The sequence below is a fragment of the Manis javanica genome, chromosome 5, assembly GCF_040802235.1.
Source record: "Manis javanica isolate MJ-LG chromosome 5, MJ_LKY, whole genome shotgun sequence".
Lineage (NCBI taxonomy): Eukaryota > Metazoa > Chordata > Mammalia > Pholidota > Manidae > Manis > Manis javanica.
This window is the reverse complement of record NC_133160.1, coordinates 72,106,391-72,126,473: the sequence shown is the minus strand read 5'-3', so window position 1 is coordinate 72,126,473 and position 20,083 is coordinate 72,106,391.

The following is a 20,083-nucleotide window of genomic DNA, read 5'->3' as shown; positions in this document are numbered from 1 at the left end:
GAGGAGAGATCAATTCAACCATTTGGTGGATTTAACTTTTGGTAGAAGCTCATATTCTAATAGTGAAGTTTGATCTGTGATAATATTGCCTCTTTTAGCATTTTCCATTTCTTATTTTTTGGTACAAACAAAATTAAGTCAGGATTACCCAAGAGAGTTTCAAAAAAAATTATCCGCTGAAGGTTAAAAGATTATGGGATTGTCCTTCAATAGGTAGAAAAGGAGAGTTGCTGGGTTCCAGGTATTACAGTAATGGATAGAGATACTTAAAAGGGAAAGTAACAATACTTCCTTGAGTACTGTAAGGCATCTAACTTAGATGTGCTGAGAGTCTGAACATTATGGGCAGTCATTAGATTTGCGGAGACAATGCAGAACTCTATCAGTTGAGGCTTTCACAAGGACTGTGATGACAGCTATTACACAAGGTGGGTATGTATTGGCCAATGGACTGAAATATTCAGTAGGTGTCTGATTGCTTGCTTGTAGTTGCATCAATATCCCAATGTCTTCCCAGGACATTCCTGGTCAAAAAGAGGAAAGGAGTTTGTAAGAATATATATAAGCAAAAGCCTGGGGCATGTTGGATTATCTTTGGTTTAAAAATGGAGTGTGTATGTCTGTTTTCCCAAGGAAAACATTCAGTGATTTCAGCAGAATTCAGCATATTGTGCCGACACCATCTAGCTAACCCTAAAAGTCTGACACTTCCTTTTGGTAACTAAATTTTGTAGGAATTTTCTAAATTACATAGTTGACTCATTCTTTGTGTTGACCACATAGGTCTATTTAATTATATATACAAATTATTAATACATGTTTACTACAGTTTCTGGAACATAGTAAGCACTGAGTAAATATCAGCTATGATTATTAGTTTTGTTTTTTTGAATAATAATTGAATGAATCAGCATGACTAAGGTTAAATGACACTGAAAGAGAAATATCATCCCACCTAAATTATATTGAATTGAGAAAGGTGAAATTTCTCAAAAGAGATGCTTCAAAGAATAAAAAAATTTGTGTGTGTGTGTGTATACGTACATACATATGCCTAATACATGCTATCATAATCCCCAAGTTCAATATAAAACTAAAATCTGAATAAAGTTACATGGAGAGTGAAGATAAATATATCATAAATGCAATAGAGATTATGTTTGAATAGTTGGATATTGGTACTTTTTCTAACTCATATGTTTTCAAAAATGTCTATGGCAAGTACGTATTGCCTTTAGAATAATAATGTAATCAACAATCCATTCAACAAAATCTAATTGAATACCTACTAGCTAGGTGCTCATCTGGGCATCAGAGATAGAGGAATCATCAAGAGACAAAGCTCCCTGTCAGGTAGAGCTCACATACCATTCTGTTAAAAATTGAAAGAGAAGCAGACCTGGATTTGACCAAAGAATTGTTGGCTCAGTCTTCTGCTACTTGTAGCTGTGTGACCTTCCAGAAATCACCTAACTTCTCTGAGCCTAAGTATCCTCAATAGATCTACATGATAAGGTTACTGTGCAAACTAAGTAAAATAATGGGTATGTGAGTGCCCTGAAATGTAAATCACTGTACAAATATATAAGGTGTGATTTTTGTGAGCTCTTCTAAGCTAAGAATAATACTGTTATTTTTATGACAAATTGTGTCTATGGGAAGTACTAAATGATGGAATGTTTAAATCCGTTTTAATGGAATTGCTTAGCAGTGTGAAGAGCTATCTGAATGTACAATTGTGTCTTTAGTTTTACATGATGAAGAAACTGGATTATAAAATATCCAAGATTTCTTATTATTTAAAATAGGAAACATGAAAGACTCTTTGAATAAAGCTCATAGTCAAGGTTTTTATTACCTAGGAAAGTTCCCAGATTTTTACCACTCCTGAAATCCATTTCCTAAATTCTGCCTAATTTGCTAAAACTTCTATTAAATTTAAGCTGTAATAAAATCCTTTGTCTAAACATTGCTGCATGCATAAAAATATTGCTTTTTTTGTGCTGCCATTTCATTTTCACCAAATATTATATTTTAGTGATTTTATGTAAGTAAAGGATATATGGACTTATGTTATGAATCATAGAATTCTATTATGAAAAGGAACATTAGGGATCCTCTAATCCAATCTTTCATTTTACAGTTGACAAAGTGGAACTCCTAGGAAGCTAAATGACATTCACTCACAGCCCGGGAGCTTATATCTGGGCGGAGCAGAGAGGTTTTTAACTCCCAGTTCAGCACTACCCCTCTGGGGCTTGTTGCAATACAGCCAGACCTCTCAATGGTCTACGCCCTTCTCTAAGTCTCCATGGACCCTGGAAGTGGAACACCCAGTGATGAAGGAAATAAAAACGTAATGGTTATACTGTTAGATGACATCAGTGTGCTTTTTCCATACAATAGTGACTATTCTGTGGTTGAAGTTTTTAAGTCTGCTTCATTTATAAGGAAATGAGAATATCTTTTGTACTGTAACCTTTTACACTTTTAAAGCAGCCCTGCCATGAGCTTATTGCTAAGAACCTGATTTGACCCATGATTCTTTTTAGAATTTCCCCAAATCTATATCTTACAGACAGAAAAAAACAAAGAAAACAGCAGTGGCTTAAGAGACCAGCATTGGCCAGTCGCATGGCTCCCGCTGACACTGCTTGCGGCGGGGTGACTCACACTCTCAGACAGCTCGGTGCTGGCCTCACCCTGCTCTTACTCCGCGAGGACGGGCTTCTGGGTCAGGCATCCGCATCCTCCCACGTGACAGGAAACCCAGCTCAGCATCCTCCCCAATGAGGCCACCCTTCTCCTTGTGTGTTGTTTGTGGCTTGTTCTTACTTCACAAGATGCGGAGATCTGCTTCAGCTCTGTCATTTATCAGTCCTTATTGCTTTTAGCTCTGGAAAGCGGTGTTTTTAGTTCCACCCGGAGGCCTGCAAACAACTGGTACCTCGCAAGTTTCACGCAGTCCTTATTAATAAGTACGCTCCTCAGCACCTCAGTAAGTAAGAGCTGGTCAGGATTTGACCAAAAAATAGCTGACTTTGATTAGGCACACAGTGTCTTAAAGTGCAGCTAAAAAGACAACTGATTTATAGGCCAGTCTCTCATTTTAATGTTTATTGCAAATTAATAAATGCTATTTTTAAAGTAAAGCTCTATGTAAGTTTTCTTTTTAATAAGCAATATTATGGCAAGTTGGAAACATGTAGAGGAGTAGAAGTACAGACTTCTGACTGTCACTTTTAGCATTTAAGTCTGAAGTTTATTTGTATTTGCATGGAGATTTGATCATTGAAAATACTTTTGAAAAACAATTATGACTATCAGGTCAAAGTTTGCTACTGATTTTGAAATTATGCCAGGGAATAGAGGAGCCAAACAAAAGAAGTATTATAAAGAATAAGCCTTTGAGTAGGAATCAAAGGACTGCCTCTGAAACTGCTTCTTTAACCTTAAACCAAGGATGTTTGGCTGGATTAGCTGAGAGTGTTCTTCTAGGATTAATTATCCATAATGGTCTCTACCTCTGTGGTTTTGTGATTTGCTAGAAATTACTTGGTGAGGAAGAGTGAGATTGATTCCATTCTGTTTCCGAATTGTTGATAAGGTATATTGTTCATTTCTCATCATTTGAGCCCATCTGTTTCATGACATTGCAGATTTACAGCCCTTGTTTCAAGGAACCCACATTATCTATATTGCAAATGTTGAGGGTCAAAGAATGTTTTTAATAAGTTAGGACCGAAACAGCAGGACCATTACATAAGTTTCTCGGACAGGCATATGTTAAAGAAACTAATCACAGAAGCTCAAGTCATAACATTAAGCAGACCCAGAAGAGGGGCATTTACCTTCCATTGCAGTCATTTTTAGGTAGCTCTTGGTGGAATATAATGTTTGGATAATACGTTTAATTGGTAGGGTTTGCCAGCTCCTGTTTCATAGGATATTATTAACACACACTTTTTCTTCTTTTATCAAAGTGATAAATTCTCTGTAGTTATATTGTGATGTAAGCACTGGGAAGTCATTGAATTTTTACAGTTTCAAAATGCATGTGTTTTCCAAGACACTTTACAGCTATATTTTCCAGGGACTCCATTCTGGTTTATGAGCAGGCAAAGGCAGTGGAAGAAGAAACTTTAGTAAGACTAATGTCAACAAAAAGAAAAAATTTGAAGGCTAAGGTTTTCTTATCTAAAATCAAGTTTAGTTTCAATGCAATTTCCTCTTTTTGATCTTGATGTCTGCAGTGGTGTCAGCAACCTTGAGTTTATTTATGGCTCTTTGGTATAATCTAACTATGTGTGAAAGCCTGGTACCAGGCTTCCCTAAATGCCTTGTTGATAAAGGTCAGCCCAGAGCAGAATTATGAGAGGAAGCAGCTACCTTTACTCTGTTTTGTTTGACCTAGCAATAACATATCTAGCCAGAGTTAAAAGTGGGCTTCTATGAGAGATGAAAATTTCTAGATATGTGCATATAGGTACATATACATTTACATGTAGATATATATATGTACATATAGATACATATATCTATATATGTATATACACACATATATATACACATACACATAGATGAAAGCTTTATAGATAATAACATATATGCCTAAATAGACATTCAAATAATACCCTGTAAGTTGAACTTAGGAAGAGATGGTTGAGCTCAAAAAGAGTAAAAATCAAAAAGATTGTAGTGACCCTAAGGCTGCAACTTTGAGTTGTATCATTGGGTCTGCAATCGAAACTCACGCTCATGACCAAGGGAAGAAATTCAACAACAAAGAGGGAGTTTCCACATTCGTAAGTTTCTGGCACATAGATTCTATATCTTCTAGAAAACTCAGCTGACTCCTTTGACTTAACATTTGTAAAACTTTCTTAAAACACTGTTTACCTAAACTTGAAGATTAAGGATCAAATGAAGCTGGAATAACACCCTTAAAACTTGTTTTGCTCAGTAGCATCTTTATCAATCGAAAATGATGAAGAGATACTTGTTTGGGTTTCTAAATGCCATTTGCTGTGTGAAAGCAGCATTGCAGCCAAAAGACCCTAATGAAAGTTTCCCTGTGACCAGCCTAAATGGGAAGCCAACCTGATGAGAAAATGATGTCAAAGGCCAGCTTTCGCTCTCCCCACGAGGATTTTAATTACAGAGAAATCAACAGCTGTGTCAGGGGTAACACAGGAGTGCTGGCCATGCAAAATAACACCTTGGAGTGGAATGAATTTAAAATAAATGGGCTGGAAATATTGGCTTTCCACACAATCAACAGCAACACATGAGGGAAAACATGGAGCCTTTAATTTGGTTAAGTATGCTGATCCCGGACTTTTCTGTACCATCTGATTCTGGTGCATGTGTGCATAACTTGCAATCCCTGGTTAAATGGGAAAATAATCTTTCACTTAAACTGTCTGTCACAGATCTGGGAAAAAAGCAAGATGTTCAGCCTGGCATCTCAAACCATTGTGTATATTTTCCACTTATGAAAGTGACTGTTCTCTTGACTCTGACTCAGGAATGTAATATTTTTTATTGTTATTGACTTTTTGTGCAAATCAACTTAGAATAATTTAAATGAAACTTTTTTTTCTCAGTGTAAGAGGGCATATATCTCTTTCTCTTTCTGCTCCTTTGTATTTGAAGGGTATAGTGAACTTACATGAATTACCTAAAGTGTATTCTTATTAATCAGCCCACTAATGAGAGGTGCAGATATACCGATGAGTACCTAAATAGTGTTGTGCCAACCAAGGATGTCATTAGTTTTCTCAAATGAGTTCAACAGAGTAAAATAATAAAAAACGCAAAGGAAAATGGAAGTTGCTTTCATCTTTTGTGGCTAGACAGTAATCCTGAGCTTTTATTATTACTTTTATTTTTTATATGAGTATTGTAACACGTTTAACCCCCTGCTTGAATGTTCTATTACACATCGCAAAATAAAAGGGAATCACTCTTGCTGAGGGAAGAAAATAAGCATTTTAGTTCAGTAATAAGGAGTGTGGCAAGAGGCGGTCCTATTCAGTCACTCTGGGCCTTCCTCTCTTGGGGACAGGCAGCTGACCACATGTGGCAACATGGCCCAGTCCCTTGGGGCTTTCTGTTTAGGAAGGCAGCTTTGGGAAGTGGAAAGGGCCTGTGCATTGGAGGCACACTTTAGTTCAAAGCTAAGCTGTGTGATCCAGGCCATTTGCTTAATCATTTTTAGCCTTGGTTTGCTTAACTAAGCAATTTGTCCAAAGTGACCCTGTTAGTAGTTGGGGGAGTTGGCATTTGAATTCAAGGGTGTCTGACTTTAGGCTTGTGCTAATTTAAGCTTTATTTTCTTGGTGTCTCACATGTAGTTAGTTCACATAGATGGGTTCAAACATATATGGATTTCCTTAGAAGGTTCTACTTCCTTCCTGAATGCTTTGCAAAATTCTGGCTGCTGTTCACTTCATAGCAAGATGGCTGTGAAATGCCAGGGCTCTCAGCTCTGACTGAGTGCTCTGTGACTGTCCTCTGTCTGCAGTTCCCACCTGCTTCCATGACCCAGACTCTGCTATATGTTGTGCTGATGAGAGAAATGCAGAGGGGAAAATCTTACCTTTTAACCTGTGTGCAAACATCAAAGTCAGGGTCGTGATCTCCTGCTCCATGAAAAAACAAAGTTATATTCTGTCAGTTCTTTTTACTTCTTTTTCTTACTTTATTCAAATGCTTATCTTTATGTTTGAAACTGGTTCTAAAGAATTAGAAGAATTCTTTAATGCCTTCTTCCTCTCTTCCCTAGGCTAAAATATTTGAGAAATATTTTAGAAAATATTTGGGCTGGACATTGGCTCTGTTGGCTGTACATTGCTACTGCTAGATTAGGAATTAGCTCAGTAGGCATTTTCCTCAATAGCTTGCTGTTTGCTAGACTAGGCTTTCTGGGAAGGCAGTGGCCATGTCTAGTTTTCCCCTATTATATGCCCAATACCTGGAATGCTGCCCGGTTCAGGGAGAGCACTCAATAAATATCTGATGAATGAATGAATGAATGAGTTAAAAAAAACAAACCAGTCACTTGAGTTTTAGAATGGTTTGTATACTCATTCATTCATTTAGCAAATATCAAGTAAGCTCTTACAGTGAATACATTCATTTAATGAATTAGGGATATATGCATACCTAGAACATTCTGATAAATTCACTAGAAAATCATACTTTTCAATACTAGACATATGCTGGTATATGTCTTTTTAGATTTTTAGGTTTTTCTAAGGTTGTGAAGCAACATCTTTTTCTTTTAATGTACTTAATTTTTTTTAGAACATCATTAGATTTACAGAAAACTGTGAAGTTAGTACCCAAGGTTCCCATATGCCCACACCCAGTTTCTCTTACTAGCGTCATATGTTAGTATGGCATGTTTGTTGTAATTGATTGACCAATATTGATACAATTAAAAAATTATTAATTGAAGCCCATACTTTACAGATGTTTCCTTAGTTTTTACCTATTGTCCTTTTTCTTTTCCAGAATCTCATCCAGAATACCACATTACATTTAGTCTTAATGTTTGTTAGGCTCCTCTTGGCTGTGACCATTTCTCAGAACTTCCTTGTTTTTGAAGATCTTGACAGTTTCAAGGATTGCTAGTCAGGCAATTTGTAGAATGTTCCTCCACTGGAATTTCTCTGATTAGATTGGGGTTATGGGTTTTAGGGACCCAGGAAGGCCAGGGCAGTAAAGTGCCCTTTTCATCTCTTCATGCCAGGGTACTTGCTATCCAGATCACTCCTCACTGTTCATGTTGTCCTAAGCACCTTATTCAGGTAAGGTTTGTCAGGTTTCTCCAATTTCTTCCTCCCCCTTTCCCCAGTCTTTGGAAGAAAGTCACTAGGCAAAGCTCATTCTAGCTGTGAAGAGCTAGGTTCCACATTCTTAAGGATGGAGCATCTACACACATTATTTGGAGTTCTGCCTGGGAGAGTTGTCTTCTCTGCCATTTATTAATTTATCATTTGTTTTTATCAGTATGGATTCATGGATATTTATTTTATACTTTGGGCTTAATCCAATACTACATTTTTAACTTTTTGCTCAAATTGTTCTTGGTTTGCCCCTTGGGGATGTCTTCCATTTGGCTGCCATGTTCCTTTGACATTCCCTCATGCCCATAAATTATTTTAAGCACTTTCTTACTTTTTGGTAGTTCAAGAAGGTTCAGGCTCATTTTGTATATTTCCTGTTCAAGTCATAGAATCAGTCACTTCTCCAAGGGGTCCTGATTCCTCTTTGGTGATTAGTTTTAGAAACTGCTATTGTCTGAATGTTTGTGTCTGCCCCAAAATTCATGTTGAAAACCTAATACTTAAGGTTTAGGAGATGGGGCCTTTAGGAGGCGGTCAGATAGAGCCCAATGAATAGGATTAGAGACCTTAAGAAGGAGACCCCAGAGAGCCAGCTTATCCCTTCTATCATGGGGGCACACAGCAAGAAGTTGGCATCTGTGACACTGGAGTGCCTTCACCAGAACCTGCCCATGCTAGTACCCCGATCTTTGTGTTTCAGCCTCCAGAACTGTGAGGAATAGACGTCTCGTGTTTATAAGCTACCCAGTGTGGTACTTTGTTATAACAGTCCAAACAGACTAAGGGAGAGACCAAGCTCTGGACTAGCTGTGCTTATTGCTCCTGTGTCATTGTTTCTCGACCTTTTCAGCTGACAGAGTATGGAAATAGATGTGTGTATACTCATCCATGTATATGCACATATTGATAAATTTTTCTATACGTAATCATCTGTATCTATATTAATCTAAACATAAGTTTATAGTGGCATCTCCATCTCTATTCCATTACCACATGGATCATTCTAGCCTCCTCTTCTTGCTTATTGGTAAACTCAATTCCAATAGTGAGAAATTCATCTTTTTCCATCTGCCCTACATTCATCTATTTGTATAATTTCAGTATACATGTTCAGCAGTTTCAGAATTGTTAACGCCCCCACAGGAAACAACTTTATCAACTAGACTGTAGTGCTCATGTAGTTTCTTTCACTTATAGTCTTACAAACTCCATTCATTTCCAAAGTTACTTAGGTCAGCAACTTCCCACCACCCTCTCACCCCTTTCAATGATGTTATTTCATACATTTGTAATACAGTTAAATTCTCTGGGATACCCTGGCCTCCTAAATGGTTTCTTAAAATTTGCATATATTAAGGTGTACTGTTAGGGAAAAAAAAGGAAAAATAAGCTAAGTGATCAACTCATGCAATTATAAAACAGTATAAATGCAAAGAAAGCAGGAGGAAGAAAGCAAGATAGATAACATTAGAAATTAACAAAATGCAAAACAGACAGATGATGGCCTACGTGGCAGAATAGGAAACTCCTGAATTCACTTTCTCCTGCAGATACACCAAATCAACAGTTACACATAGAACATTTCCCTCTGAAAAAGATTTGAAAACTAACTGAACAGCTCCTTCGCAACAAACTGTAAAAGGGCCACACTGAGGTAGGTATGTGAGGCAAAGGTTTGGTCTTGCAAAAATCCCCACCTCTGGCACTACATTTGGGAGGGATCTCAAATATCCAGAGCTTCTCCCTGAGGGACAAGGGATTTGTCTTCCACATCAAGCACCTTAACCCCTAGGCCTTGCAATGGAGAGATGATCCCCCAAACCCATTTGGCTTTGAAAGCCAACAGGGTTCAACCAGAGGGCTGTAGGGAACTGAGATACATCTTAGTTATTGCCAGGGGGTGGGGTAAACTATAGGCAGCTTAATTATAGTTGGGGTGTGTGTGTATGTGTGAAATGGGTAAAGGGGGTCAAGAGGAACGAATGACCAGTTATAAAATAAATGTCACAGAATTATAACCTACAAAAAAAGACAGAGAGAAAGAAGGAAAAAATTTAGAAGATTAAGTAAACCAGAAGTTGCTTTCTTTGAGAAAAATTAAACAGTAGATAAGCTCTTGGGAAAATTTTAAGAACATAAGACACAAACAATTTTTTTAAATAATGAATAAAATAAAATAAAGGTACAAATATGCAGCATATATAAAGATAATAACATAATATACAATATGACTAACTTTGGAGCAATGCATTTGAAAATAAGAAATTATAAAATAAAATATGAATAAAAAATTTGATTCAAGAAGAAACAGAACATCTGAATAGAATCTGATCAGTAAATACATAGAATAAGTAGTCATAAAGCCCCAAAGGATAATAGAACCAGATGGTTCACAACTGTGTTTTATCAAATGTTCAAGAAATCAATAACCTCTAATATTATAGAAATTGTTTCTGAGAATAGAGAGAGAAGAAAAGCTCCCCAATTACTTTTGTGAACAAAGATAACTTTTATAAGAAAACCAGACAAAGGCAGTATGGGAAAGAAAAATTAGAACTCATTTTCATTTGCGAACATGAAAGCATAAATCCAAGACAAATATTTTATGGTTATTAAACTCTATATATGGTTTTATAAATACATTTATATCTGTGTATTTATATAAAATACATATAATATTTTTGTAAATACATATAAATCAGGACTTGTATAACAAACCAGATGTTGGCATAAACTGTGTATTTTGCCTCATCCAAAACGCAGATGCAATAGTCATTTCTATTACATACTATTTAAATACTTTTCAATTCTTAGTTTAATCCTCTATAGATCCCTTGAGAGTAGTTTCATAGTCTACTTTTTTATGATCATTTCACTTAACCAGAATTTGGAATGAGCATGCAATGGGGATTTTAAAGGCATTTGCTCAGGCTTTTGTTAGAGAAGATTGTGTGAAATTAAATAAAGAGGTAAACTGAGGCAAGCTCAAATGATCAGAAATTGCATTTCTTCAGGAATAGCAGAGGAATGGCAGTTTGGGAAACAACGTGTAGCAAGCTCCAGGGGAGTCCACTGAAGGTTTGGGATGGGCTGTATTTATGGGCAAGTAGTGCAAAGAGTGGGGAGTCCAGCCAGAGTTCAAGTGGTAAATTCATTGGCTTGAGGACAGGGAGAGGTTGTTGGCAGGTGTTCATTGGTCAAGGGATAAGTTCCCCTTTTCCATAAGCCAGGCATTTTCAGGGAATCGGTTTCAGTGCTTAAGTTTCATTTTCCTGAGGGCACACCTAAGATTCTCCATTTTATATCCTGCATTTCAGATTGAAATCCTCACACAAGTATCATGGCATTTAATTCCCAGAAAACAGAGATACTGATCCTGAGCCTCTGCCTCTTGTGAACCTGCCTGTCAGTCCCTCCCTGCAGCCTGCAAAGGCAGTATGCAGAGGAGAAATTCTCCAGGTGACTTGAAGTTTGTCATTTTCATCCAGGATAGAAGTGTCTGAGGGTGATGGTGAAAGATAAGATACTGTCCTTCTTGCTCTTCCTACCTCAAGCAGGAAAGTGATTATAGTTCGAGACACATACAGAGTGAAGAACTACCTTGAAAAGACTTGGCTTCTTGCTTTTACTGGATTAAGGAAGTCAGGATAGAGGTTTATGAGGGTGATAGTAAAAGAGAAGCCATGGACTTGGGGAAATTTCTATGTAGGATGTCAGCTTCACTTGCCAAATGTCAATTTGATTAGTGTGGACCAAAAACATGGATCATCCTAGTGTTTAATATAAATATTAAATAAAAGTCACTTAAACTAGGCTTTAGAAAAATTTCCTTTGAACTTAAATTTGAGTATGTTTGCCTGATTCTTAGAATCATGTGTGTGTTAACTTCTAAGCAATACTCCATGTTGTGGGGTGAACACTCCCATAGAGATACTGATGAGACTAAAGATGAAGACAAGGTCTGGACATATTTTACTTCTGTTAAAGAAAAATTGTTCTGACACTTGTTAAAATGGTATGGCAGACCTTGTTCAGGACTGTTACTAAAAGTGTAAGGGGGTTTTTGTGGGGCCAAAATGGGGTTTTGCAGTCAGGCAAAGAGATTGCACTCTACTGAGATTAGGCTCAACTCCAAGTACAACAAAGAAAAGTAAGGATTTGCAGCCAAAGAGCAGGGTGTGAGGGAGGGGTCAGTGGATGGACAATGACTGGAGAGTATGGTGATTCTTGCCAAACTGACCTAACAGAATTCTTCCAGAAGGCAAGTCAGGGTGACCTTGGGGAAGAGGAGGGGAGAGGATGAGGGGTTTGGTCAGAAATTAAGAGTTATCAGATATCCAGGGTGGAGGACACTGGCTAAACTGACTTAAAAGGATTCTTGCTTAAACTGGGCTATGTAGGTGCTACAAGGGTGAAAACCCTGAAGATCCAGGCCAAGATGGCTCAGACAAGGAGACTGATTAGAGTTACGTCCAGGTAGAGAGAAAGTTCACATGCAACAATGAACACAGTAGAGGTAGGTGATGGTTCAGTTCTGAATCTGAAGACAGTTTGATATGTAATGATTCATCTCATCACTGTGGGTTTATACAGATATATACTTTACACATCTGAGGAGAATGTCTAGGAAGAATGAGATCAAGCTGACATGGAATGCAGTCCAAAATATCAAGTTCAATGCAAGAAGCATTATAAAACTGTGTATTTCGTGTAATTCCATATTTGATAAAAATGAATGATAATAATAAATATTAGTTTATGTACAGAGAAGGAGAAAACATTGGAATGTAAACAGAATTATTAAAAATAGTTTCCTTAAGGAAATGGGATTAAAGTAAAATTTCAAGTTTCAGGTTGTTTTAGTAACTTAGATTTAAAAAAAAATAACAAATATTACCTTAGCAGGAAAAAAATATTTTTAAGGTGAAGGGTAGAGGGACAACAGAACCCTCATCCCTTGTAAGCATTGTCCAGAAAAGAGTTCAACCAAAGAAGCCATGTCAACTAGCTTACCAGCCCCAAGAGCAGTACCCAAACCCTCTCAGCAGCTCCCTCTCTCCCCATGCAGGCCACAGAGGTCACCAGCTTCAGCCCGGGGCTCAGGCATGAGCTGTGCCAGTTTCTTAAATGCCAAAAACACCTGAAGAATTTACATGCAAACAAAGATGTAATAAAGAGAATCAGAAGATCTCAAACAAGTTCTCAAAGCAAATCCTTCGTAGAATGAACACAAGTCCAACATACTTTAAATGTAAATTTGTACCAGTAGATTCCAAAGCAAAGTCAAAGGATCTTTCCCAAAGGCAAGGAATACACACACACACACACACACACACACACACACACACACACACACACACACATTTATATTTATCTATACATTTATTTATATTTTATTTATTTATTATTTATCTATAACCCTGGATTTGACACTGGGCTGCACCCCTTATTAGTTCTATGATGTTGGGAAAGTTAGTTAACCTCTCTGACCTTTGGTTTCTCCATCAGTAAAATGTGGAAAGTAATACTATCTGTCTCATAAGGCTGTCATATGAATCAACTACAAAATGCCTCAGCTCAAGGTGTGACATATGATAAAGGCCTGGTAAATATCTGCCAATGAAAAATACTATAACCAAAGAAGGCACATTTGTGTAAGGACAAAAGTGAAACAAAACCAAAAGAACCACAGACAACTCTGCATATGCTAAAGCACAAAAGCATTAAATAAAGGTTTATTGCCAGTTTACAGACAAATTACATCATATGGAAGCAGTACAGCAGATTCTGTATAATAAGTTACTAAGGAAATACTACACACGGCTGTTGTGTTATAGTGTGAGGCACCATTAAAATGGAAAAAATCTACAGAGTAAGAGGAATTTAGCAAGCCTTTTTGAATTATTTCTCTTCTGTCTCTAGCTCTCCATATTTATCCATGTCAAAGAGATAATTTATTTATAAAATATAGGTCAAGCTTTGAATATAGTTTAGCTTTTCTCCATATTTGTCAATCTATTTCTCATGTATTCTATTCTAGTGAAACTCCATTTCACTAATAAGCACTGGAGCTCACAAACAGTACAAGAGGAAGTAGAAAAATGAACACGGTTAGAACCAGATGTATCTACTTTGTATTCACCTTGCGATCTTAAGTACATTATTTAATCTCTGTATTCTCTGGGTTACTTGTCTCTTCAATGAGACTACAATAATGTCTCCATCTTAAAGTTGTTAGGATTTAATCACTACATTCTATATGCTTGGCACTCAGCATCTGCTTAAAAGTTGTTGGTTTCTTAGCTTTTCCAAAAAAGACTTGTAGAAGTCTTCCCTCTTCTCCTTTTACACATGAGAAAGCTCAGGTCTGCAGGAGAAGAAAAAAATGCCCAAATTTCTATATTCTTCCCACTGCTGTTCTTTCTCTTATTAGCTTGTTTCACTTCAGTAGAGAAAAGAAAACTCAGTGGAATCAAAAAGTATTCTTTTCCTCTTCTTAATATAGGGAAGCCTCCAAGAGACTTTTAAAGTAGGAGGGAGTTTAATGAAAGGTACTAAGTAGTCTCAGAACTGTCTTAAATCCTCAGAGATATTAAAAACAGTTCTTCTCTTCCAAGATTTCCATAGTAGAGCACAAGTATTCTGTATGCTTTGGCACCAAAACCTCCAGACTATTCATCTGCACACCTCACCCCAGGCCTCCTGGAATGCTTACCCGTGGAATTTGGCAGAGGGACTGGCGTTCAGTATGAGAGCAGTTGAGTTTGCTCAGCCCACAGTGGTATCTGAAGCACAGCACTGTGCCGTTAGTCAACGAAACTTGCACTCAACCCAGGTAACAATCCCGTGATGTTACTCGGCTTTCCTATCTGTGTCATCTCTTTCCATACCTGGGTATCACCCATGGATAACCTGGGAACCCAGGATGGAATAAAGTAAATTTCAGCAACCTGTAATTTAGATTTTGGTCTCTTTATTTTAGGAAGAATGGCAAGCTATAAATAGCCTAAAGAGTCTGTTATTTTTTTTAAAACATGGTTTAAAAATGACATTTTTACCATAATAAAACTGGTTGAATTTTATTTGGTTATTTAAAAAATATGTGTAATACTTGTTTGTCTCTCTCATTTGTCTCACTTGCCTCTTTACTTGTGTTAAATTCTTGTTACATCCCAAAAGAGCAGAAGACATTGGATGTCACTAAGGTTACTTGTGGCTGCCATGATCCAGGGAAACCCAACCACTGGAGATGGACCATGTTTGTGACTATACAAGTTGGTCTTAGCAAATTGCTCATATAACAAAAATTGCTCATATAACAAACTATGTTGTCATAATTATTAAGTGGTTAAGCCACAATCTAGTTATTTTAGCCATGTGGATTTGCAGAAGAACACAAAATGAGTCAGACAAATGCAGAGGCCTGTGAGACATTTCTGTGGCTCTTGAGGGTAGGTAACATGCTGCTTTTAAAAAGTGCTCATTGATTTGGCATTGTGGAAGTTTTCCAGCCTGCATGGCAATAAAAGTAGCTATTATATTAATCTTTTTTAATAGGTTTGAGTTCATTTTGTAGAAAGGGATGAGACTGAACAGTCAAACCTTTAACCCTGCTATGTATTAATGTACTTGGTTCTGTTTATTATAAACTATTTGTCTCAGAAGCAAAACCCTGTCAGAGTTATAATTAAATATAGACATTTGGGGTCATGTCAAGTACATCTTAAAACAACTACTTATATTATTTTGTGCTACCTTATTTATACAAGTTGGAAGGATTATACTGAGCTAATGGTAGATAATAAATGAATATTTGTTTATTTCCAAATTATGGCAATTTGATTGGGTATTAATCTTGGCAGTATTTACACAAGAAGAGAGAGACCAGAAACATTTCAAAACTGAATGTTTTAAAACCCACCAGTTTCTAACAATAATCTGGCCCCCAACAAAGCAACACATTCTTTACATCTCTTGGTTCTAAGATGGCTATGTTTTCTAGACTGTTCTGTCTGGATCTCATCACCCAAAATGAGAACTGATCTACTCTGACTTCTTTGTTTTATACTTTGTCTCAATTAAAAAAATTTATTTCAAATTCTGCAGTCTTGGGACACATCCACATCCTAGGAGGGTGCTTGATGTGTCCCTAGCTCAAAGTCTCAAGACTTCATTGAAATTTTCAACAAGTTTCAAGAAAACCTTACACTTTCCTGAAAGTTCTCTCCTGTAACAATATGGGATGATGACTTATATTCGTTCCTATTTGTTTTTTAATGGGTCTTTTACTAGGATTCAGTGTTCCTTTGGGCCTCCTCTTCTTCCCCTCTAACACTTGTGGGGCAGCAGATGCCACCCTACATTTATCAGTATCTGAATAACAAGATATAGTGATGTAAACCATGCCAAAGTTCTTATACTCTTCAGTTGTGGAACCAACAAGTTTTCTGTGATGGCAATCAGTAAACTTCTACTTATTTTACACTCTGAAAGAATATTTAAAAATATCTTTGAAAGAGGTATAAGGGTGGATAGGAAAAGTCACTCTACTTAACTTCATATCTAAATGTTAATTACTGAATTTGTTTCCCAAAGGTTGAGGAGGAAGATAAATAAACAGAAATGAAGGAAATCCTCTGCAGATACATGATTACCCATTCCTAGGAAATGAGAATGTGTATCAGTGGGACACAATTTTAATAGAGTGGATGGTGATCTAGGTCAACTTTTCCAGCATAAGGTTGCATGTAGGACAGATTTCAAGGCCTTAATAAAATTAAGCTCTAGCAGATCTCTGGCTTCCCTTGATATCTCAGGCCCACTAGAGAATTGAATTAGATAAAACTATACTTTTCTCCACACTCCCTTTCCTCTCCCTCCTCTTTTCTGTCCCACTTTCCACATCCAGAACAACAAAAACCCAAATCCCAAACCCCTGTATATTTTCTGGCCAAAACTCTGGGGCAAACACAATGATGAGTGTGTCCTGCTGCCTCACAGGTCCTATGGACAACTACAGAGGGCAGCTGACCTCTGGCAGCAGCCACTTCTTTCCATCTCGCATTGAGAACCCAAAGGCAACTCCCAGCTGATTTTCTCCATCACACCATATCAAAATGGGGAAGAAAGTGGCTGGAGATGCTCCACATGACATTGTTCTTCAAGACAGAAGCTAGTTTTTGTTTTGTTTTGCTTTGAAGCCAGTCAGTAAATAGATTCAAAGAAGCACACACTGGGTGAGTGGGTGTATGCTTTCTGGAGAAAAGAGATGCTTAAAATGAAGTCCTGGAGTGAACATGAAACTGGGAGTATAGAAATTCAGCTTCTAGTCTTAGTTGGGCCCCATTTCATCTGTAAATTGTACTAATGGAGCCAGATGATCTCTGAGAGAGGTTGGAAAGTGTTGGAAGATATTCTGATTGGTTTCATATCCATCAGACCCTTTGAATGGTATGCAGCACTAAGTACTTGAGTCTGTGTGTATGTGTGTTTTATTGAAATTCTCTGCACCTCCCAAATTATTAAGAACTGTAAAGCTAAATTTAACTCTAAAGTTCATCTAAGTGATTTTCTTTGGAAGTCACTTCATTTGGCTTTTCAGGATAACGAAATAATAATTTTTTCCCATGTTTTCTGAGTAATGAAAATAAAGAATGTGTATGTCCTTTCCTGCACTATTCCTTTAATGTTGTTTAAAAAATTAACCCAGACACTGACTACAAAAATTGTTTAGCCAAGAAAATCATCTGCTATAATTTTTTATACATTCTGAATTTAGTTTTAGGTTTTAAAAACATAGGGGTTATTCTTGTCTAGCTTGGATTAATACTTAGTCTATAGGCACAGACCTGATCATCTACATTTGCCCTCTTACAGCACTAAATTATGTTTTCTACCTTTATCTTGCATCTACCTACCACTTCAGCATTTTATTAAAATAATAATAATAATAATAATAAGGGAGAAATGTGGGATTCACATATAAATCAAGTATAAAAATCAAATGAATAATCATAGCTGACTTGATTGTTTATAGTTCATGATGCGTGATCAAAACTGAAAGTTTCTGTGATATGACTGCCCTTGCACTGTTCACCATGTAAGAACTTACTCACCATGTAAGAACTTGTTTGTTATGCTTCAGAAGATTGGAGACTGTTGAGAATTAGGCTTGGGGTTGATTAATGATTGTGCATTGAGTCCCCTATACAGAATTTTATTGTTGTTAACAACTATTTGATCAATAAATATGAGAGATGCCCTCTCAAAAAAAAAAAGAGGTGCGAACGGAAAGATACTGAAAAAAAAATATATAGGGGTTATTATGAAAGCATTTAACTACTGATCTTACAGCCTGAAGTTTATGTGTACATGAAAACCTCGATTAGAATACTTGTGTCTCTAAAAATAACTAACCATAAATACTTTTCCTTACAAGTTTGAAGTTGTCAGTTATACATTACACACACCTACATAAGGAAATCTGAAATGGCCTTCAAGAATAAGTTGCTTAGAAATAATAAATAAGACAAAATGTCTATTTCCTTTTGTAAAATAATCCACAAGTGACTTTTCCCCCAAGAATTGGTGATTTATATTCTGGAAAGATTTTGGAGTTTGAACAATTCCAGTACTTGTCTGTGTCAACTAAGAGAACTTTATTTTAGTTTCTTTATTTTCTAAAAACTTTAATTTCTCTGGCCTTCAGCTTTTTTTGCATCTGAAAAATAAAGATAGTGAACTTGACCTGAGTCATCCTCAAAGGTTCTTCCCCCCTCAGTGATACCATGGCTACGCTCGGGACCCTAGATGACCTGTTTTCAACACTGCTATCCTGGCGCTTAATGGAAAAAAGGTGGTGTTTTCATATTGGCTACTTTTTAGTTCTTTTGTTAATTAAGAACAAATTTTTCTTGCCTCTCTTCAGTTCACCTGTATGCTCCTAAAAATGTAAACACATTACTAAGTAAGAGCGCTTTAATTTTAGTTAGTTGTTCCTCTTCCTTTTTGAGTGATAGAAGTTTCACAGTATGTATTTAATTTTCCTATAATTTCTAAAAGGCAAATTTCACTGGGGCCATGGAAGATTTCTCAGATTTATCCAGACTATGTAAAAACCACCATCACAGCTGGCTGAAAAGCAAAAGCTTGGTGAAATTGTCTTGGCCTGCTTCCCAGGGTTTCCCCGGCTTGAAGCAGTATCTGAGAGTTCAGTCCATCACCTGGAAGCTGCAATGACTCTGACTCACTATAGTCCCATTTAGCACATTGCTCTGTTATAATACATTTGTAAGTAATATGAGAAAGTTGATTCTCCTTCCAAATGTACCACATTTATAACCTAGGATATAACATCTCTGGAATTTGTCAATCTTAAATTTCTTCAAGTTGGTTGTTTATATAGCCATTGGGTGCATGTTCTTTTTATCTCTTGAAATGCTTGCAGGTCTCTTTCCTGTTTTGTAAGATCTGATCAATTTTGTTTTGATATCTTAACCCTGAGGAGTCAGGTGAACATTTTTTAGGGGGACATTCTCTCTTAAGGTGAGCAGAGCACCTTTCATAAGGACCACCACTTATATATGGCCAATTCTATGCCGTAGGAACGCTACGCAGTGTGCCCACCATTGGAAAGGTGGTGCAAGCACGTAGGGGACAATTTATATCCATCCCCGCTTCTAGTCACAGGAACACTTTGTAATTAAGAATCATAGAATTCTATAAAAGATAATGTCTTATAGTAGAAGACATCTTATAAGGTCATCTTATCCAAATTTATCACCACCTAACATTATACATGGGAGAGGGAAACAATGGGAGATAACGGATTTTCCTAAAGTCATGTAGCTTAGGTGATTGTAAATTCCAGAGTCTTCTGAATCTGAGCTGATATTCTCATGACACCTTATGTCTGGAAACCGTGGAGAATGAAAACATATAAAACTGTCCTTTGTGCAGAGTTTTGCTAAATGGTTTCTGTTACTATTGACCCAAATTTTATCTTACACCTAAATTACTTTTCATCAGTTCATGAAAAGGCAAAAGAGTCACACTGTTAATGTTACAAAACAGCCATTCTGTAGTTTTATTATTACTAATTAAAGTCCTAATTGGTGGTTGTCCAGTTGCTTCAGATAGAAATTAAAATAATTATTTTGCTAAAATAAAGTCAGATGGAAAATGCTTGGAATATCCCAATTTTGTACTTAAGATAGATGCTTATTTTTAAA